The sequence below is a fragment of the Hyla sarda genome, chromosome 1, assembly GCF_029499605.1.
Source record: "Hyla sarda isolate aHylSar1 chromosome 1, aHylSar1.hap1, whole genome shotgun sequence".
NCBI classification, from domain to species: Eukaryota; Metazoa; Chordata; class Amphibia; order Anura; family Hylidae; genus Hyla; species Hyla sarda.
Genome location: NC_079189.1, coordinates 486,374,081 through 486,388,762, shown reverse-complemented (window position 1 = coordinate 486,388,762; position 14,682 = coordinate 486,374,081). Strand labels below are relative to the sequence as shown.

The following is a 14,682-nucleotide window of genomic DNA, read 5'->3' as shown; positions in this document are numbered from 1 at the left end:
ACCACTTAAGGATGCAGGGCGTATGGGTAGGCCCCCGTTACTGAGTCCTTAAGGACTCATGGCTTGCCTGGGGTGTCCTGAGACCCCCCCCCATATCAAATCAGATCGGCGATTTGTGGCGATTCCGGGCTGATCGGGTCTCTGATAATCTGATAGCCCGGAAAATAGGGAAAATTGGAGCTGTCAGACAGCTCCGACCATCCTCAAGGATAGGAGCGAGGTGGCAGGGGTGCCATCTCCTCCTCTCCCCTGCCATTGGTCGGTTAGGACTGACTGACCAATGGCGGTTGGGGGCGGGGGGGGGGTTAAAGTTGAAATCCCCTCTCTGCACGGCCCTGGATGTCCCGGCAGAGCGGGGGGAAGATGGCGGCGGGTACCGGAGCACTTCAGGATGGTGAGGGACCAATGGCCAAAGGCTGTCTGGGCATGCTGGGAGTTGTAGTTTTGCAACATCTGGAGGGCCACAGTTTGGAGACCACTATACAGTGATGTCCAAGATGCCCAAGCTGTAGCCCTCCAGATGTTGCAAAACTACAACTCCCAGCATGCCTGGGCAGTCTCAGCATGCTGGGAGTTGTAGTTTTGCAACATCTGGAAGAGCACAGTTTGGAGACCACTATACAGTGGTGCCGAAACTGCAGCGCTCCAGATGTTGCAAAACTCCAACTCTGAGCATGCCTTGACGGCTCAGGCATGCTGGGAGTTGTAGTTCGACAACATCTGGCCCTTCAGATGTTGCCGAACTACAACTCCCAGCATGCCAGGGCAGTCTGAGCATGCTTGGAGTTGTAGTTTTGAAACATCTGGAGGGCTACAGTTTGGACACCACTACACAGTGGTCTCCAAACTTTTCTCCTCCAATTGTTGCATAACTACAACTCCCAACATGCCCTTCGGCTGTCTGGGCATGCTTGGAGCTGTAGTTTTGCAACAACTGGAGGCACACTGGTTGGGAACCATTGTCTGTTTCCTAACTCAGTGTTTCCCAACACGTGTGGCTCCATCTGTTGCAAAACTACAACTCCCAGCATGCACTGACAGACCATGCATGCTGGGAGTTGTAGTTTTGCAACAGCTGGAGGCACACAGGTTGGGAAACACTGAGTTAAGTAACTGTCAGTGTTTTGCAACCAGTGTGCCTCCACCTCTTCCATAACTTCAACCCCCCCAGCATGCACGGACAGCCAAAGGGCATGCTAGAAGTTGTAGTAGTATGCCTCCAGCTGTTGCAAAACTGAAAGTCCCAGCATGCCCTTCAGCTGTCACTGCATGCTGAGAGTTGTAGTTTTTGCAACAGCTGTAGGCACACTGGTTGCGAAACACAGAGTTTGTTACCTAGCTCAGTGTTTCGCAACCAGTGTGCCTACAGCTGTTGAAAACTACAACTCCCAGCATGCCATTTGGCTGTCTGTACATGCTGGGAGTGGTACTTTTGCTACAGCTGGAGACACACTGGTTGCGAAACTTTAAGTTAAGTAACAAACTCTCAGTGTTTTGCAACCAGTGTGCCTCCAGCTGTTGCATAACTACAACCTCCAACATGCACAGACAGCCAAAGGGCATATTGGGAGTACACGGGTGGGTTTACAGTGAGTTTCTCGCTGCAAGTTTGAGATGCAGCAAATTTTCCGCTGCAGCTCAAACTCCCAGCGGGAAACTCGCTGTGAACCCGCCTGTGTGAATGTACCCTTAAAACATTACACTACACTACACAAAATAAAAAGTAAAACACTACATGTACACATACCCCTACACATATACCCCCCTCTCCCCCAATAAAATTGATAAACATCTGGTATGGCACGGTTTCTAAAACAGAGCCTCCAGCTGTTGCAAAACAACAACTCCCAGTGTTGCCGGACAGCCATTGACAGCTGAAGGCACCCTCTTTGGGAAACACTGCCTTAGGGTAATTTTGGTATCGGACGCAAGTGTAATTCTTACATCCGGGTCCGTCCCTATGCAAATCCCTAATTTAGGCCTCAAATGCGCATGGCACTCTCTCACTTCAGAGCCCTGTTGTATTTTAAGGCAACGGTTTAGGTACACATATGGGGTATTTCCATACTCTGGAGAAATTGTCTAAAAAATTTTGGGGGGCTTTTTCTCCTTTTACCCCTTATGAAAAGGTAAAGTTGGGGTTTACTCCAGCATGTTATTGTAAAAAAGTTACATTTTTGCTGGTATGGAAATACCCCAAATGTGGATGTAAAATGCCCTGTGGGTGCACAGCAGGGCTTAGGAGTGAGAGCACCATGTACATTTGAGGTGATTTGCACAGGGGTGATTGATCGTTACAGCGGTTCTGACATTAACGCAAAAAAAACCCCCCCACATTTTGGAAACTACACCCCTCACAGAACGTAAAAAGGGGTATAGTGAGCCTTTACACTCCACAGGTGTTTGAAGAATTTTTGTTAGAGTTGGCATGTCACGCCCCCTCCCATAGACTTACATTGAGGGGGTGGAGCGTGAGGTCACACGGGGGGGCGGAGCCGTGATGTCACAACGCTCCGTCCCCGTGATCAACAGTAATCAGACCCGGAGCGAACACGCTCCAGGGACTGATTCTAACGGGGTGCTGCATGCAAGATCACGGGGGTCCCCAGCGGCGGGACCCCCACGATCAGGCATCTGATAAGATGTCTTATCGCCGGAGTTCCCCTTTAAACATTACAGCCCGGATGTGAAAGGTACTTTTTAACTCCCTTTAGCTACACTTTTATACTGTATAAGACAGGTTAATTTAAAAAGATAGCTTCAGTACTCATAATGGGGAGAACATAACACACATTTTTTAACATGAAAAGAAGCACTTTTTATCCAAGTTTTATCTCTACACTACAAATGTTCAAAGGGATTTCGGTTATTGACAGTGTGTCAGTGATGCATTGTTTTAGGTCATTCAGATCCTGTGGCCCTGGTGCAGATACACTGAGTCCTACATGTAACCCCACAGAAAAAAAAGTTTGCAGGGTGTTAGATCTGATGATCATGGAGGCCAGCGCAACATTGATCAATCATGGTTTTTGGTGCAGCTCATCCAATGGTCTGGTAGAATTTCACTGGGGTATTGGCGAACATTCATATTATCCTGCAGATTATGTTAGGCAGATCTTTCTCTAACTGTGGCCTTTCCTTCCAGTTGTCTACGTAGGAGTAGTCAGTGACAGTGTCCTCTGCCAAAAAAGATAAAAAATAAACTTTGCGCATGCTCATTGCTGCAAATTCCAACAGACAGATCTCTTTTTTTTTGTTTGATGCCACCATCTTATGTTACACTATGTAGGAACATTTTAAATTTGGCCCTTAAGAATGGAAGCTGTGCTGTGCTTGGTTACTATGGGCTACTAAGATGGTTTAGCTTTGATTTTCAGTCACTGACCATTTACCACCAATGTAACTTTAACCATTTGCCTTTTCTTTTGTGCCATCCTTTTTGAATCACTGTATATGGACATTGTATGGCCCATTTCAACCTTTAAAGCAAATAATACATGATTTGGTGTTTTGTCCTGTTTGTTTGCATATGCAGGTTGGATAAAGCCATACACGCTTCCTGACTATATATACAATTCAGTAAGGACAAGAAGTGTTCATCATGGTTGCTGGCTTATTTCTGATACAAAAGGATGTGCAGATGTTCAATGCTACATGGAGAATTCATTGAGGTTATTATCTTGCTAGTCCCTGCTTTTTGCTGTGTAAGCCACCTGAAACACTGTGCCAGACCAGGGAAGCAGATGTGCATTAGATTACATTAGTTAAGGACTTTTCATGCTCCATGCATTAGCCTTTTATTGCAGATGAATAATAGCTTTGTGTCTTACTCGGTGAATTAGAAACACAAGCCAACTAGTGCTATTGAACTGTAGGTCGTGATACAGTCTGTATTAGTATATTTCATCCAGCCTCTCTTATGTATTTACACGGGCAAGCAGAGCTTATTGACTTATTACCAGTCTGTTTTCTGGCATTTGTGCCGGCTCTTACTGGTTTGCCAGGTTTTCAATCAGCTTGGATATATTACCACCCTTTCATTTAGTTATTGGAATGGAGTCTATAGTGTAATGGTTCAGTGACTGGAGACACTATAGGAAACATATTCTTCATTAATTTTCAATTAAATTTATAGTGGGTGGAGAATAAATTAAATTGGGTTTTACTGTCTCTAACTGGACAAATTGAGTCAGCAGTGTGCAGGGAAAGGTCAGATATATGTTCAGTTATGGTTACACTTCCATGAATGTAGGCTGAATGTATAGTGGATGCCCAGTGTTAAATATACAATATTATATGGTAACATTTGTTGTTGTACACATTGCACAAGTATATTGGGGTATTGCAGATGGCTATAAAATATTAATGTGCTTCTATTTTACATACAGATGAGTATAAAATAATGCTTCTATTGAATACATATCCCTACCAAAATTGCCAGAATTATAGGAATACTTGGGTCTATTTAAGTTGTATTGTTTATGCATCTCTTAAAAGAAACCTGTGATCAGATTTGACCCTATATAATCGTGGACAACAGGTTATATCAGGTAAAATCAGCTTGCTTACAATATCTAAAAGTCCTTAGGGTCGGCAGCGGTTCTGGAGAAAATACATTTTAACACTTTAAGGACACAGCCAAGTGGCATATTTATATTTAAAAAAAAATAAGTATTACTTTTTGTTAAACATATTTTAAGTGCCCACAGGGGACTATTTATAGCAGCCGCTTGAAAGCTATTACTTTTTAGTGCTATGCATTGGCAAAGCACTGATCAGTAATATCGGCAATCCACTTAAACAGACTGCCAGACTTTGCAAGTGGATCCTGGAAGACTGACACGGAGGAGGTATGGGGGCCCCTGGCTGTTATTTTTACTCAATGGAGCCCCCTTCCATTAGTGTATATAAACATTGCATCTAGGCAGTATTGATCCCGGCATCAAAAGGGTAAATGGCAGGCATCAACATGATCGCTGATGGCTGCCATTTGTGGGGACCCATCATGCATAAGGCTCCTGTGCTCGCTTATTGTTCATAATGTAAATTCATATAATTGTATGTCCCAGGGCACCATGACGAACATTTACATTATGGGTCCCCTATGGGTTAAAATTGTCCTTCGCCATATGTACATTAGGAGCAAGTAGTCCCCAGGGCGTTATTCTTCCTGAGGCAGTTATTGCGGTTATGGGCTGTGTACTCTGGCATGATTGTCATCTCGGGCCCCACCAATGTCACAACTCATCACCAAGGCCAGAAGCAACACTATCCTTGTTAATGAAGCTGCTGGGCTCAAGAAACTTTAGGAGCATAGAGAGCAGACCGGGGACATCGGTGGTGCCTGGGCTGTCAATTACGCCAAAGTAGGCTTGAATATAGCCTGAAGTCACAGTGACTACCTCAGGAAGAAGGACACCCCTGGGACTACTTCATCCTAATTTACATACAATGCAGGACAACTTAAAATCTTATTTTCTAGCCCTGAAGACTTCCAGATATGGTAATAAAGAGTTTTACTTTATACAGCCTATTGCCAACAGTTATATGAGTCTTTAATATCATTTTACAGCCTTGGGTGCCCTGATCTAAACACTGTTTTTATTTTGTTGCTATTTCCCTCAAGCCCTAAGATATAGGGGTTTTACAATTTGGTTATTTATCTGTATTTTTCCCAAAATAGTCAGGTGGGTGGAAACTATATTTCACAAAGGAGTTTGAGCTTGATCTGTGCTCTCCATATTTACAACCCTCAGAGACTAAAAAAACAACTCATTTTCACACACACACACACACACACACACACACACACACACACACACACATATATATATATATATATATATATGTATATATATATATGTGCGTTTTAGTTACTTAACATTGTTTGTGGGTAAACAAATTAATAGCATTAGTGGTGAACCAAGCATGTTTTGGAGCTCTCATTTGCAGCCATTGACTCATCAGAGGAGGCCCATTTATTTGAAAGTTGCACATTATATTTAATGCCCTATATATCCAGTCTGTTGGAGAGAGTCAGCTTCACATATGTAGTCAATCTCTATTTTGTTATATTGTGCTTATATAAATGACCAAGTCAGGGAACTCAGCTATTTTGTGTGTGTCCCATTCACTATAATGGTGGGTAATTGTGGTTGTGTAACCGCGACTCCTTAAAAATAGAATATACAGGCCCCTAGTCTCTAAAACAGACACAGGACTCTCAGTGTCTTACCTACTGATATACTTTAAATGTGTGTAGTTGGGAAACTCATGTAACTCTGTTAAGTGCTCATGTAACTCTGTTATGTCCACACCAAAAATGACAGAATCTTTCAAATATAACATTCATTAATCTGACGTTTTGAAGATATATATATATATATATATATATATATATATATATATATATATAGTAAAAGGAGGACCACTAATTATTGCCCCGGGATGCCTGTTAGATGCCACTAAGCTGTGGTTGATCTATTTTTGTTAATATCGCCCCCTAAGGACAGCATATTAAATGGCAAATGCGTATAAATGGGTAGTCCAGGGAGCTGAACTTATCAGACACTTATTCCCTAGTCCAACCGCTGAGACCCTGTATGATTGCCTGTAAAGGGCCAAGTGACAGGCTGCTAAGCCAAACACTGTCTGAGTCGGGACAGAAAATCAGGCAGGGGGGGGGGGGGTATTGGGAGACAGCAGTCAGACCTGCGATTACAGAGAGCCCAGATCCTGTGGATAGTAGATAAGTGTCTGATAACTTCAGTTCTCTGTAACTGTACATTTATTTTAAGCATTTCCGTATTTGAAAAATCTGCTCCCATCCACTGTCTCAAAATAAAATACCCAAAATAGAAGAGAATGCCCATCAGCTTTGTTTGCAGGAACATTGTATAGAACAACAAATAAACAGGAAAGCACAAAAAAAGGTTAAGAAACCACATAAAAACAAAACCACCAAAGAGAAAACCAGATAAAAAAAGCTTGATTCAAAAATAAACCACAAAGCAACTGAACCCTGGAGATCCAGTTATGTTATGGAACGTTGCCCTCATGCTTAGTGTATGACTGTATTTAGGTTTAAGAATCATTGTAGGGATTTTATATGGTTGCCCACATAAGAATATTATATTGCTTTAATACTCCGTTTTATATTGTGTGTATGTTATTATTATTATTATTATTATTATTATTATTATTACCATTAAGGAAATGGTGTCTTACATTGTCTTATGGAAGTAAATATTGATCAAAAATACCTTTTCTAAATGAATAGTTGTATCTCATGAATTTCATGAACTGTCAGTACAGATCCGCTAACCATTATACAGTTATCATGTAGCTTCCTGCAGATATCTTCTAGGAGACCATACATACTTTATGGAGATGTTATCCTGGCTGGTATTTGCATTACTGCAGCTTACTGCAGGGGATCCAAACCAGGATACCACCAGCTGTTACAAAACTACAGATCCCAGCTTGCCTGGACAAACTTTGGCTGGGAGTTGTAGCTTTGTATCAGGAATCCATACATACTTCTAGGAAACCATACATACTTCATGGAGATGTTAATCCTGGCTGATTGCTTCTGAATCCAGAAACCCCATTCCCAAAATGGTATGTGCTTTGCTGCAGCTTACTGCTGGGTTTCCCAACCAGAGTGCCTCAAGCTTTAACAGAACTACAACTCCCAGCATTCATGGACATCCTTTGGCTGGGAGTTGTAGTTTTGTAACAGGAAGCCATACATACCAAACATACTTCTAGGAAACCATACATACTTCATGGCGATGTTAACCTGGCTGGTTGCATCCGAATCCAGAAACCCCACTCTTAAAATGGTATGTGCTTTGCTGCAGCTTACTGCAGGGTTTCCCAATCAGGGTTCCTTAAAACTTTTTTTTTAAATCAACTGGTGTCAGAAAGTTAAACAGATTTGTAAATCACTTCTATAAAAAAAGTACTTTCCAGTACTTTTTAGGGGCTGTATACTAAAGAGAAATCCAAAAAAGAAATGCATTTCCTCTGATGTCATGACCAGAGTGCTCTCTGCTGACCTCTGCTGTCCATTTTAGGAACTGCCAGAGCAGGAGAAAATCCCCATAGCAAACATATGCTGATCTGGACAGTTCCTAAAATGGACAGCAGAGGTCAGCAGAGAGCACTGTGGTCATGACATCAGAGGAAATGCATTTCTTTTTTGGATTTCTCTTTAGTATACAGCCCCTAAAAAGTACTGGAAGTGATTTTAGAAGTGATTTACAAATCTGTTTAACTTTCTTTCACCAGCTGATAAAAAAAAAAAAAAGTTTTCCACAGGAGTACCCCTTTAAGCTAATGAACAGGATGTCCAGCGCAGATAAAGGAACAAATTATTTATTGCATAAAAGCTTCAGTACAGAGAGGACATGACAAAGTGACGTGCTTTGGTCCTAACAGTGGACCTTAGTCATATGGTATCGTGTCACTTGGCGTTGCACACCCCAGTCCTAGCGCTAGAGGCTTGAGGAGTGAGCTGGACTTTCTTCTACTTGGTTTCTACTTACCCCTTTAAGCTATTACAAAGCTACAACCCCCAGCATGCCCGGACAGCCAAAGGCTGTCCGGCCATGCTGGGGGTTGTAGTTTTGCAACAGCTGGAGGCACCTTGGTAGGGTAATAATGCCATACTGTCACAAATAAGTGTCTGGGTTTCGTATATTAGTATGAAAACTCCCGGAAGAAGAGGAAAGGGGTTAAACTTTGCTTGCATTTTTAAAACATATTCCCTCTTATGGAATATGATTTCCCTATGAATAGGCTTTCCCAGGATTGAAAAGGTTCATGAGTTTCACACTTACTCTCATGGGACAACTGATTTAGCTGTTAGGTAAATGTCTTAGATGGCCGGTTGTAAGTGCATGTGGCGCCATATCTAGTTTAGAAGTTCGGTAGCTTTCCAAGCTCTACCCATTCCCAATAAAAATACATGTGATTGTTTCTTTCCTCCTCAAGTATATTATTTGACTAGCTCTGCTCAGAGATGGACCTCAGATTGAACGTAGATAAATATTTCTAAAGGGTCTTTTGGAACGGCTGCTGCGCTCTTCTTATTTTTATAGACTCAGAGTACAGAAAAGCTGATTTCTGCCCAAATCAAATAGAAAACCATTTGTATTACTTAGGCTAAGACTACACGGCATAGCACATCCAAGCCGTGCGGCCAAAATATTTGCTGCGACTTGCTATCATGTGACTTGGCTGGTAACAAAATAGTCAAGGTGTAGAGAAATGGGAGGCAAGTTGCGCATGACTGCAAAGTCATGTGCAAACTTGTTTGTGACTGTCACAGTTGCGATTTGTCGCATGTGGGACTCAACTCCATTTACTAAGATTACATGTTATGTTGTGCAACAAAAGTGGCCATGTAGCCCTATAACAGTGGTCATCAGTTACATCACTGCAACAAGCCAGCTTAATATTCATGAGGAGGCGTTGTTAGAGGAACAATCGGGAGATTGTGTATTTAGGGGTAAAGGAAAGCCCCCAGTGCACCAAGTGGCCTTATTTGCTTTTCAGTTAAACAGAAATAGAGGAAAGAAGGTTTCTACACCAGCACAGATGGAGGTTCTTTACTGTAAGAGCAGTGAGACTATGGAAGTTGTTATGGAGAACACAATAAGTTTTCAATTACATTTCTTAAGATTAAGGGAGATGTCTCATACCTGGAAGTACAGAAAAACGTACTCCCTATCCGCAGGACACACTAACGCTTTAATACACTGGTTTTTGGAGGAAGATGCTGAAAAGCTGATGAACTATTATTTTCACTTATGATTTTTTTCTGTTTCTCTTGTTTGTAGGAGCCTGTTGTGACAAGTTGACTGCACACATACAAGTAAGTATGTTTATATGCAATATCCTAATAATGTCATATTGGGGTAGAAATTTGTAGAAGGCCAAGAGCAAAAAGCAACCAAACATATTTTATTTGAAACTAATCAAGTTCTCCAGGATAGGGGAAAATTAGCTCTACCCTTACTTTAAGATTAATGCTCTACTCATGATCTTTTCCTAGCCTTGTATTCGATAATTGCAATTAAAACCTGAGTATGTGAACAAACCCCTAATCAATTGGATCTGATATTACCATTAATTAGCTGTGTTAAAGTACATCTGTAATACAAAAAGAGCGAGACTAATGGCTGGAGGGCAAAATATACAATAATCACTGATGGATCGCCAGAGGCAATCCAATAAAGGCCCTGAGGGTCCCAACCAAATATTGACTAATTACAGGACTTTAATTTGCGGGTCCAAAAACATAATAGTGGAAAAAAGAAGGAAAAAATCACACATTTAAAAGCACTATGTGCTCCTAACTAATAACTGAATAAGAGCTTAATGGGCTCAACTAGCTCCACTATTTTCTTAATTCGTAGGAGATACATTGTGTTTAGTATCCCAGAACTACTGATTGTTAGGGTACATAGCAGTTAAAACCATAACACTGCCCCCCTCAACGTTTCGCCACCATGTGGCTTTGTCAAGAGGCAAATGGGCAATGGCGAACAAAAACGCCGACCGGACCTTTTAACATCTCCTGTTATGATGTCACCAACGTTATTTCCAATCAAAAATGGCTCCCATCATCCATTGCGACAAAACCCTCCAATCGATCTAAATCAAGTATTGAGTGACAAGTGGGTGGCCAACCAAATAGCTCAAGAAGCTCACCACTGTATGTCTGCCACGTCTCTCTTCCTGATAGGAGTTCGTCTGGACTTCCGGCACCGACGTCATGTGTAAACAATGCGCAGAACAAACTGCGCGCGGACTTCGTCTCTGTAAGTACTTGAGAAGCTTACCGCGCATGTGCCAGAGTTTAAGCTGCGCGTTCTCAACTGCGCGAGAACTTAGCTGTTATGCCGCTTACTCATTGTATATGTGTGGATAGTGCCTGCGCACTAAAAGATGCGCGAACACTTTACCATCACCCGAGAAGAACAATAAATACAAGACACTTTGGTCCATTGCCAAAAACAGGGGATATGTAGAGGAAGTAAATAACAATAGCTAAGTTACTTATTAAGTGTTGCTAGTTGTTTAATTTTATTAGGGGTCACCACCTAGGTAAGTATACAGTGAGATAATTAAGGTGTGTACAAATCAATAGATAGATTCAGAGGACAAATATTAAGCATGATGATAACTAGACCCCTTCTCTGACCGCAGGGAAGGGGAAAGGAGAAGGGGAGAAAAAGAATAGAAAGAAAGGATCTCTATAAGGAATAGGGTTTGAATACGGCTGAAATGGGAGAATGGTCATATTAATAGACTTTGTGATATTAATGGAGGTGATTGGTACCGGTCGACTTAAGTGATAATAACCTTCAAATAATAACTCACAATTGATTAATTAGGTAGAACGTAAAACAGGTCACAAAAAGGCAGAAAAGGTAAAACCTTCATTTAATCCTTTCGGACTCAAACTTTGTAATTTGTAGATCCACTTTGCCTCAATACGCAAGAGGATCTTGTCTAGATCACCCCTTCTGGGACCTAACTTACACTTGATAAAGCCCCAAAATTGTAATTGGGACACGTCACCATTGTGGACTTCCCAGAGGTGTCTAGATAAAGGTGTATCCCCTTTATTTTTAATCATGCTGAGATGTTTTGATATTCTCCTCCGAAACTGCTGAACTGTTTTACCAACATAGAATTTAGGACATCCGCATTCCGCTATATATACAATACCCATGGTTTTGCAATTGATAAAATCTCTAATCTCATATTGGTGATTGTCAACTGGGTTAACGAAAGTTTTCTTTTTAGGTAAGAATTTGCAGAAAGTACATTTCCCACAAGGGAAAGACCCCACAATAGTAGAGGTCAACCAATTACTTGGGGCCCCCTCCGAATAATGGCTCCTTACTAGTTGCTCACGTAAATTTTTGCCCCTTCTGTAAGTGACAGAAGGATGCTGGGGGATCACTTCCCTAATTTCTGGATCGGCTAGTAGGATTGGCCAGTACTTCTGCAATATGTTCTTTACTTGTTTGTTGTTAGAATCATAGTTTCCTATGCATCTGATAACACGAGAAGTGTTATCAGGATGTCGGGTTTGTAGAAGATCATTTCTATCTGTCGCCCAGGCCCTAGCAAATGCCCTGTGTAGGGTTTTCTTAGGGTAACCACGTTCAATGAAGCGATTATAGAGTATATTACTCTCTTGTAAAAAGGAATCTTCAGTCGAGCAGTTCCTACGGGCTCTCAAGTACTGGCCCGTAGGAATCCCTCTCTTAAGAGGGACTGGATGGTAACTGGACCATTCCAAAAAGCTATTAGTAGAGGTAGGTTTACGATAAACTTTAGTTTTGACACTGCCATCAGACTCCAGAGATATCGTCAGATCTAAAAAGTTGATAGTAGTGGGATGGATTTCAAAGGTGAACTTCATCCCAATAGTGTTCATGTTAAGTTGGGTAACAAAATCGTGAAAAAGTGCTTCAGTGCCACCCCAAAAAAGTAAAATATCGTCAATGTAGCGACCCCAAAAAGAAATGTGAGAAGTGAAATCAGCCAAGTGCTCAGAGAAAACGATGGTGTCCTCCCACCACCCTAAAAAAAGATTTGCATAATTTGGTGCACACACCGTGCCCATTGCTGTGCCTTTCTTCTGAAAATAGAATTGTCTATCAAACAGAAAATAATTGTGAGTGAGTAGAAAAGATAATAGTGAAGAGATCAATTGATTATGTGCAGTGTAATGCATGCCTCTGGTGCAAAGAAAGTGATTGACAGCTTTTATTCCCAAATCGTGTTGAATATTAGTATAAAGTGATTCAACATCTAAACTGGCTATCATTGTACCAGGTGAAAAAGAAATCTCCTGGAGTCTGGTGACAGTGTCCTTAGTATCACGAAGGAATGATGGCAAAGTTGCCACAAATGGGGCCAAAAATTGATCAATGTACCCACTAATTCCTTCTGTAAGATTGTTGTTACCTGAAACTATTGGACGTCCAGGGACAGGGCGACAGAGTTTGTGTATTTTAGGTAGAGCATACATAGTTGCCACAGTAGGTTTTTCATTATAACAAACACGGAACTCATCATCTGAAATCAAATCTTGACCTTTTGCTTCTAGAAGTAAATTGTGGAGTTCAGATAGGAATCGTTCAGTAGGATTCCCATCTAATTTCATGTAGGTCTCACTGTCACTGAGCAACCTAAGAACCATGTTCTTATAGTCACTTCTGTCCATAATTACAATGTTGCCCCCCTTATCGGAGGGCTTGATTGTGATTGTATCATTACTCTCTAGTTGGCGCAACGCTTGAATTTCTCTAGTTGTTAGGTTCTTAACACTATTGAATCGGGATGGTTTAAGTTGGGATAGTTCATTACTTGCCATTCTTACAAATGTCTCGATGTTACTATATTGGGTAAAACTAGGAGTAAATTTAGATTTGGGTTTAACCGAGGAATATGGGGCACTAATAGTGCTAATTCCTGTCTCATTGTCCCGCAATAGTGATTCCAAATCTCGGACGACTTGTTCGTCCCGCTGGGACCTAACCAAAGGGTTCTGATCTCGGTGGAGGTGGAATTTATGTAACGCCAATTTGCGGGCAAAGAGATTTAGGTCTTTTACCCATTCGAAAGCATCATATTTGGGAGTCGGGGTGAAAGAAAGACCTTTGCTCAGAACCGATATTTGATCATCCGTAAGTATAAGAGATGATAAATTGCAGATGCGTGAAGCCTGATTTCCGACTAATTTTTCTGTGTTGGATATGCCCATTTTTCCCGGTCTCTCAGCTGTACACCCATTCCTAAAAAAGAGGGCGGAGCTATTGCAGTCATCCCATTGGGGGTAGAAAATTGCCCCATAGGTATCAATGGTGCTGCTGTGGTAATGGTGGGTGGTTGAGTCATTGGTACTGTTTGTAATGAAGTGGAATATGAGGCTGAGGTACCAGAGCATTCCAAATTTGGGGTGGACACAACAGAGTTAACTTGATTGATAGATGTATTGGGAAGATTTGTACGTACTGGATAGTGTGGATGTACGGACACCTGATTAGCAGTGGTATTCTTTCCACTGTTAGTATTTGATTTTTTAGGGGGGTATCTTCGCTTGTATTTCTGCGTGTATTTGGGTTTTGCAGACTGTGAAGGACCTGCTCCACCACAAGAGAATGTGTCTTCAGAGCCTGACACTTCTGACTCAGAAATATCCGTATACTGGGGAAATCTCTCTGTTGGTTTACGAATGTAAATTCGTCCTGTTTCAAAATCCCTTTTATCCCGAATATACTTCCTATGTTTTCTTTCTTTAATTTCAGATTGGAAGAGTTCGATGTGTTTTTGGAGTCTTTGTTCAAAATTGTTAAATTCAGAATGGGCTCTAAATCCTTGTATCTCACCTAACTGTCGATCTAATTGTACAGTAACCTCAGAGAAAACCTTCTTTTCGTAACCCAGAAGATACTCAAGCATACGTAGCGAGTTTTCTGTTAATAGTTGTTGCCAACCAGACAGAAACTCTGTATCACCCTGGTTGGAATTTGGTGTTATATTTATACGTAATCCTCTGTAAACAATTTTTTGCTGCAGATAGGTGTCTAAGCTTGTAATTTCCCACCAGGATCTTATGTATTGCTTGTAGGTCTTTTGGAGATTGCGAAATGC

At 41.5% G+C, this 14,682-nt stretch overlaps 1 protein-coding gene across 4 annotated transcripts in view; it reads left to right on the top strand.

Annotated features, from left to right (window-relative positions):
- The window catches only part of SNCAIP (synuclein alpha interacting protein), a 266,108-nt gene that overhangs the window by 55,011 nt on the left and 196,415 nt on the right, over positions 1-14,682 (top strand). For 3 of the 4 annotated variants that reach the window (XM_056537346.1, XM_056537347.1, XM_056537349.1), the window contains one exon: positions 9,846-9,880. The exons of the other annotated variant lie outside the window; for it this stretch is intronic. The gene's annotated coding sequence lies outside the window, so the exon portion shown is untranslated. The remainder of the gene's footprint in view (positions 1-9,845; positions 9,881-14,682) is intronic. 4 annotated transcript variants of the gene reach the window in all.